This window comes from Mandrillus leucophaeus, unplaced genomic scaffold (assembly GCF_000951045.1).
Source record: "Mandrillus leucophaeus isolate KB7577 unplaced genomic scaffold, Mleu.le_1.0 Scaffold246, whole genome shotgun sequence".
NCBI classification, from domain to species: domain Eukaryota; kingdom Metazoa; phylum Chordata; class Mammalia; order Primates; family Cercopithecidae; genus Mandrillus; species Mandrillus leucophaeus.
In genome coordinates, this window is record NW_012102543.1 from 2,613,280 (window position 1) to 2,622,068 (window position 8,789).

Below are 8,789 nucleotides of genomic sequence, written 5' to 3' on the forward strand. Positions count from 1 at the left end.
TACAGCCACTTAGATACAGGGGTCAAGGTCCACTCTAAGACGGTGACAATAAAACTAAGAGTAAAAGCTGAAAAATAAAACCAATTCAAAGGGAAAACAACGATAAAGCTTGGTCACAGATCAGACCAAAAGTAAGAGAAAGGGAAGAATCAGAAATGACTTCTAAGAGTTGCTAGAAATTCGAGGAAGAAGCAGGACAATACTCTGGAAAGGAGCGGTAAGATAATTATGCAATCACATGTACTAAATGCACCGGTTGGTTAGTACTAGGGTGGTTTTACTTTATGAAAGCTTCAAAGTTCACTCCCTGTTCTACAAACACACATAGTAACTAACTGGTCGTTTTGCTATTTTCTCTGGTCCCAGCACAGGTTGTAATTTCTGTGTCAGTAGACAGGGAATATTTGGTTTTGAATCCTTAATCTGTAACATTACCACCAAAGTTAAAGCGCTTGCAAAAAATAAAATGTGCTTTGACAGAGTTAGGTGAAAGAAGCCAGTCACAAAATACAACATATTGTATGATCCCATTTATATGAAACACACAGAAAAGGCGAATCTATAAAGACAGAAAGTAGGTTAGTGGTAGCCTAGGGCTGGGGTCAGGGAGGAGGGGTGTGGCTGGAAAGAAATGGGGAGTGACTGCAAATGGGTTTGGAGTTTCTTTGTGGGATAATGAAACTGTCCTAAAATTGTTTATAGAGATAGTTGCAGAACGTATGAATATACTAAGAACTACTGACTTGTTAATTTAAATAGAGAATTATAACTCAACAAAGTCGTTATTAAAAAACACTTTAGGAGTACATAAATAATTACTGCGACCTCAGACACTCGGCATCTCTCCAATAAAAGCAACTATTACACTTAAGTTCAAATAAAAAGCCACCAGACAATTTGGGAAGCCTAAAAGACACTTTAGGAAGACTAAGAGAGTTATGTTCCCTCTGGGGGAAAAATTAAGCATGAAAAAGATACAGATTTAAACATATAGATCCCTTTTTAAATTAGTTCTTACAATTGACCAAAATGTTCTAATATGTACTTAAAAGGGAAAGACAAAGTTTGAGGTTTCTCTTCAACAATTATGAACAATTACGTCGAGTAATATTATACTGGGTACCTATGGTTCGGTTTTTTAGAGGCTGAAACAAAATAATGTACAGTAAGCCAATTCAATGAAAAGCAAAAGACTATGTAACTTAACAATTACTGAGCAGATGGGTAAACCTATTTTACAAATCTGAAGACCTAACAAAAACCTTCATGTAGAGAGGTCCTTTTGCTTGAAACATGTAAGAAAACTATCCAAAATAATTTCTGCCCCCATGATATCTCCTGAAAAACATGGTTCCTACCTCCCTGATGCCTTAATTATTAAAGCCATTACCATTCTCTTTCCACTGAACACTTAGAATGCTTACTTAGATGGTATTCCAATGGTTACCATACTTACTTAGATGGCAGTCATCAAGTTATGTTCACTGCATGTGTCAGGACCTTTTGAAATCAGAGGACCTGCAATGGGCGCACACAGCTGATGCCCAGTGGAAACCTGCTGACTGATAATGAAACGAGGACAGCAGTGAAGAGTGACAGTGTTTCTGTTCAAAACTGCTTGTGGATTAGAAGAACCCACATCTGTTGGCTAAAGACTTTTTTTTTTTTTTTGAGACGGAGTCTCACTCTGTCGCCCAGGGTAGAGTGCAGTGGCACAATCTCAGCTCACTACAAGCTCTGCCTCCTGGGTTCACTCCATTCTTCTACCTCAGCCTGCTGAGTAGCTGGGACTACAGGTGCCTGCCACCACGCCCAGCTAATGTTTTGTATTTTTGGTAGAGACCGGGATTCTCCGTGTTAGCCAGGATGGTCTCGAACTCCTGACCTCGTGATCCGCCCACCTCAGCCTCCCAAAGTGCTGGGATTACAGGTGTGAGCCATCACGCCCAGCCAAGACATTCTTAAAGGAACAATCAAATGGTGGGAAAGTATAGATTATAAAAGTACTACATTTCAAATATATAACTACTTACTACTACCTCTAATGACAGACATTTAATAAATTCAAAATGCCACTGATTAAAATAAAAGACTGACGCTTTCAACATGGTGGATCCTAAGCAAATTTTAATTCAACAGATTCAAATACATACTTAACATATTTCACCTGCCTACAGAAAAATGTAAAGCAGTCAAAAAAAACTAAAAATATGTAAGTATTCTGAATCAAGAAATTTGAAGAGTGGTCTCCCTCAATCATCTAACCTATTAGACCCTATCTGTTAATGGATTCAAGTTATGGAGAAAGCCTAAAATAAAGAATCTGAGAAAGATAAGAGCCATTTTTCTATTACAATGCCCTCCCACCTAAATAAATTACTTTGGCCCAAAGCTATGTTTATTAAGAGGCAAGTCTGGTACCACACTCTCAAGTACTGGCTCTACACAAAATGAAGCCCTCTGACACTCTGGAGATAACTGAAATACATACATACCAAGTTCTCCCAGAAGCTGCCCAGGAATTGCAGGAGGGATCAAAGAGAAAGCTTTCACATCTACTGGGAAAGAAACCAGGCTTTGGAGGGCATATGCTAACTTTCCACAATACAATGTGGCCTATGAGTTAAATAGTGCAAAAGAGACCACAAAGGACACAAGATGGCAGCCAGTCTACTTCCCAGAAATAATACAAGACACAGCTTTACAAGTTTTAACTTTTTTTTTTCTCATTTGATCTCAAGAATTCTGACAAGGGCAGACACTTTCCCCATTTCTCAGATGAGAAAACTAAAGCTCATGAAGACTGACATACCCACTCAGCTGCCTACCTGACTGCTCCACTTGGCAAGTCAACTTGCATCTCATATCCAACATGTACAGATCAACTCTTAATACCGCACCCAAACCTGCTCCTCCAGGCATCTCCATTTCAGTAAATGGCAGCGGCATTATTCCAGCTGCTCAGGCTAAACACCTCGGTGTCATCCTTGAGTGCACTCTTTGTCGCACTCCACATCATCTCACCCATCAGTGAATCATTTTCGCCCCGCTTGAGAAATATCCAGAAACCACTCACTTCTCATCACCTCCACAGCTGCTATCATATCTCACTCACCTACAGAGCATTGCTAGAAACCTCTAACATCCCCCTCTTTCCACCTTTGCACTCCTCCCCATTCGACTCCCCTGCACGACAGAGTGCCACTCTTTAAAGATGTCAGACCAAAACCCTTTCTACAAAACCCTCCAGCGGCTTCCCATCTCACTCGGAGTTGTTCATTGATGTATCCCTAGGATGAGAATGTATCTGCCATCTAGAAAGTGCATAATGATACTGCTAATTAGTAAATGAAAGACAGCCAAAGTCACACAACTAGTATGTAGTAGAGCCAGGACTAGAACAAATCTTCCACTGTTCTTTGGTAACACTGAAACCAGATTTACGAAAAGCAACAATCCACATGGGAGGAAATTCTTACATTTTACTTTGCATAACTGAATCTTTTCATGTATAGTCAATACTATGTTGAATTTCCAACAAGTTACAATGAAAATACTACTTTATAAGGCCATGAAATCTCACACTAGGAACTCTGAATATTACTTTTTTGGTAGCATGAGCAAACATCTGCTTAATTATCACAGTAATGGCACTCAGATCTTCAGTGTGACTGTTCTGCCGTCAGTGACATGATCTTACCATTATCCCAAGACTACTACACACAAAAATGACCACACTCTAAAAGATTCAGAACCAAGCACCTAGAAGAGGTAATAAGCATTTCCAAATCTCCTACACACACATTATACCAATCATCTGAAACAGGAATTAAGTTTCCAGGGTGTTATCAGTAACAACAGAAAGGTTAGATTCAGAATTGTCTACTATCAAAATTACAAAGAAAAACTCTGAGCTGAGTTTAAATGTTGATTGGTTTCAGATCAGAATGAAACTAACACTAAAATTATCCAGTACAGAATTTTCTCACTAAAATATTTCAGAGTTAAAAACAAAAACTCTATAAATTTCTTTCTTCAGTTCTTTCAAAAACATTTCTACTATCTATAAAAAGGCTTAAATCTTACTAAATCATAGTAATAAATTTACAGATTTTTACAGTAGGTCTTAAAACTGAATTCAACCTTCAATTTTCTCTTGTACAAAGAAGAGATCACTTGATACCTAATAGATAAACAATGAAGACTTATTAAGTCAATGAAGAAATGAATGAATGAATGAATGAATGAAGATCCAGAAGGGTTATATGACTCTTCACAGCTCCAACAATCAATATCAAAATCCAGCATTAGTCATAACTAGCTTTCCAGATTCTTTTGGAGTGGGTGTGGGAGTAGAAGAAACCAAGATTTTAAAATCCTATCTGGGTCCTTGGGAAAATCTTAACCAAAAGGCATTACAGCCAGTTTCCTTTGGTTCTCTTTCTTAGAAAAGCACTTGATAAAATAAGTTTTGCCAAAATATATCTCCTTGGAAACCAAAATGCAATTGACTATTGTTTATTTCTCTATGTATATAAATAATATTTAACATACGACCATAAACAACTGCAATTGTTTTTGCATCAAAAGTAAAACAGGTGGCCTATGACTAAAAGAAAAATCCAACCAGAGGAGAGGAACAGAACATTGAAAAGGACCACATAAGTCACTAGAAGAGTATCAGCTATACAAGAACAGGAACCATGTATCCTGTTTACCAGTAGCAGCCACCAGTCCCTGGCATATAATGGGATTCAATAAACACCTACAGGAAAAGTGAATAAATTACTCCTTACAGACCTACCCATGCAAACAAAAATTCATTTGGTCACCATTCAACATATGTTGCAGATACAAATTCATTTGGTCACTAATAAACAAATCTTTATGATAGGCCTACTACATACAAGCATACTACATTTTTCTTCCATGGAAATTCTACCAAATGTCCCTTCAAATAATATGCTCAACCAAAATTATCGCCATCGTTGTATTAAGAAGATGAGAAAATATGTCTTAAGTAGCCGAAATTAGTTACTATAGCAGCCACTAAATTTGCTGTTCTGACTTCAATCTTTTGCCTTCAATTCATCCTATATAACCCAGCCAGATTAGTTTTCTGTTTTGTTTTTGTTTTTGTTTTTTTTAACACATCCAAAATATAAAATAGTACTGTGGTTAAGTATTCTACCTTCATATGGGGTCCACTGCTATTCAACAGGCAGATACAGGAAATCTGAAACTACTCGATTGGAAAAGGAAAGACAACACAGAATCAAGGAAAAAATTATCACGACAGTTCTTATAATAATTTCTCTATATCACTGTGATGCAACTGGCACAGAGTGTTGGGTATGAACACCCACTAAGGTACACATCTGACTGTTGTGATAATTCAAGATTCATTGCCTTTTTGAAGCTTTCCCAAGCCACTGGACTCAATATCTGTGAAAGCACTTTGCAAACCGGAAGTGCTAGACACACAGCTTTTACTACGCTCCTTGCCAATTGATAGCCTCATACATTCTGCCATTAAAATCAACTTACCTCATTCTCTAAGTGTGTCTCGACCCTTCAAAAACAGAAAAAATTCTTTGAATTGTTTAATGTCACTTCTTTATTATTCAATATCTAGAACAGCGTAACTTAAAAGTGCCATTTACACTTCCCAATCTCAGAATGTATTACCAATCAAAACAGCGTGATAGTGGCATAAAAACAGACAAACAGACCAACAGAATAGAATAGACAGCCCAGAAATAAACCCACGTATATAGGCCAAATGATTTCTGGCAAGGGTGCCAAGACCACTCAATAAGGAAAGGACAGTCTCCTCAACAAATGGTGCTGGAAAAAATAAGACACCCACATGCAAACGAATAAAAGTTGGACCCTTATACTATACATAAAAATGAACTCAAAATGTACTAAAGACCTAAATGTAAGACCTAAATTATAAAACTTCTGAAGAAAACACAAGCTTCATTACTTTGGACTTGGCAGTTATTTCTTGGACATGACCAATAGCAAAATTAGCCGAGAGGGACTACATCAAACTAAAAAATTTTTGTGCATCAAAGGACACAATCAACAGAGCGAAAAAGCAACCTGGAATGGAAGAAAATATTTGCAAGTAATCTATCTCATAAGGAGTTAATATCTAAAATATAGAGCGAAGCCTGAGGTCGCTGGGGACTGCCCACTGGGCCTTGCCCAAGATGGACAGTCAGATTCCTTATGATGACTACCCAGTGGTTTTCCTGCCTGCCTATGAGAATCCTCCAGCATGGATTCATCCTGAGAGGGTACCCCACCCAGACCACAACAATGAGTTGACCCAGTTTCTGCCCCAAACCATCACACTGAAGAAGCCTCCTGGAGCTCAGTTGGGATTTAGCATCTGAGGAGGAAAGGCCTCCCAGCGAGGCATCTTCATCTCCAAGATGATTCCTGACTCTGATGCACATAGAGCAGGACTTCAGGAAGGAGACCAAGTTCTAGCTGTGAATGATGTGGATTTCCAAGGTACTGAGCACAGCAAGGCTCTTGAGATCCTGAAGACAGCTCGTGAAATCAGCATGCATGTCCACTTCTTTCCCTACAATTATTATCACCAAAAAGAGAGGACTGTGCATTAGACAGTTACAGCCCACAGCCCTTCATGTGGACTCTCCCACGACATGCTGACTAGACTTTAGGGGAGCCACTTCTACTTTCAGCCCCTCCCTGGAATAGTAGAGTTGGGAGGATGGGGAGACAGTTACCCAACTGCATTATCCAAACTGTATTGCACTTTTAGTTCTCCAGTTTTCTAGGTGAGCTTCATTCTCTGAAAGGAGAAGGATGATGATATCTAGGCATAACCTAGACCGTGAGGAACCTAGTTAGGAAAGACAAGTGACGTTTATTGAATTCCATGTACGAGTCCTTTCCACCTGTCACATTTTAATTATAGAAATCAATAGCAAAAAGAATCTTGGGGATTTTCCATCTGACTTGCCTGGCCATCTCATCTCATCTCATCCTTGTACTACCAGAGGTTTCATACACTTTGGAGACTCCAATGAGACCCTGTTTTCATCCCTTCCTCCTCCTAGCCTCTCCCCCAAAAAGTAAAACACAATGCCGAAGAAAAAATATATATATCCAGAATATATAAAGCACTCCTATGACTCAACGACAACAATAAAAAAACCAAATAACCCAATTTAAAAATGGGCAGAGGGCTTGAACAGACATGTATGCAGAGATAATATAAGAATGGCCAACAAGAATATGAAAATGCAATCAACTTCATCATCAGAGAAACATATATCAAAACCATAATGAGATATCACCTTGTATCCATTAAGATGGTTACTATTTAATTTTTTTTTTAATTAGCTCTGAGTGTGGTGGTGTGCAACAGTAGCCCCAGTTACTCGGGAGGCTGAGGCATGAGGATCACTTGAGCCCGGGAGGCAGACATTGCAGTGAGCTGAGATCACACCACTGCACTCCAGCCCTTATAAGTGGCAGAGGGAGACCCTGTCTCAAAAATTTGTTTAATTAATTAATTTAAAAAAAAAAAAACAGAAAATAAATATTGGTAAGGATGTGGAGAAGTTAGAACCCTTATGAACTATTGATGAAATTGTAAAATGGTACAACTATGAAAAACAGTATAGAGGTTCCTCAAAAAATTAAAAATAAAACTATCATATGATCCAGCAATCCTGCTTCTGGGTATATATACAAAATAATTAAAAGCAGGGTCTTGAAGAGATATCTGCACACCCACATTCACAGCAACAATCACAACTGCCAAAAGGTAGAAGTAACCCAAACATCTATCCACAGATAAATGGATAAACAAAATGTGGTATACTCATACAATGGAATACTACTAAACCTTTAGAAAGACAGAAATCCTGTCACATGCTACAACATTGATGAACCTTGAGGATTATATGCTAAGTCAAATAATTCAGTCACAAAAAGACAAATACTACATGATTCCACTTATATGAGGTTACCTCAAGTAGTCAGATTCACAGAAACAGAAAGAATGATGGTTGCCAGAGTCTGTGGGAGGTGGAAATGGGGGCCAATGTTTAACGCTTACAGAGTCTCAGATTTGCAAGATGAAAAAGTCCTGGAAATCTGTTTCACAACAAGGTGAATATACTTAATACTACTGAACACTTAAAAATGGTTGAAATGGTCAACTTTATGTGTTTTTACTACAATTTTTTTAAAAGAAGTGCTAACATACAATTACCAAATTGCATGTACATGTCCCATCTCCACTGCAGGAGTCTCAGCAGCCTGACCCTTTAAACTGCTGGCAGTCATTTGAGGAGTTCTTCCAAGTTGTCTTTTTGAATCAATGGGCCTCTACGAAAGATCCAGAGGCTCTCCTTTTTACCCATCCAAAATGAAGTTTCTACAATCCCCAGTTCGCTGCACTCCAGTTTAAGTCCACTACTTACTTACCTTATTGTCAAGCACAGATCTAAAAATTACATAAAAGTCACTGTGTTTTCAACTAAGTGGGGAAGAAGCATAACAGAATCACTTACTGAGCTTCTTGAAATTACCCATCAACCTCAATATCTAGCATTCTCTCCCAGGAGAAAAGCCTCAAGGTTCACTGTGATTCTCTACCCAAGCACTCACTGCTTCCCCCAAACACACATCCTATCCAAACCACAGAAAACCACTACTTTTAACCACCACCTTGAAAATGGCCTTCAGAACAATCTCATCCAAAGCAATTATTAGGCTGAGGTTCTTGAACTTTTAATAAG

At 38.4% G+C, this 8,789-nt stretch overlaps 1 pseudogene; it reads left to right on the forward strand.

The window, feature by feature from the left end:
• Positions 1-6,218: 6,218 nt before the first annotated feature.
• Positions 6,219-6,638, forward strand: LOC105541866 (annotated as a pseudogene).
• Positions 6,639-8,789: the final 2,151 nt, after the last annotated feature.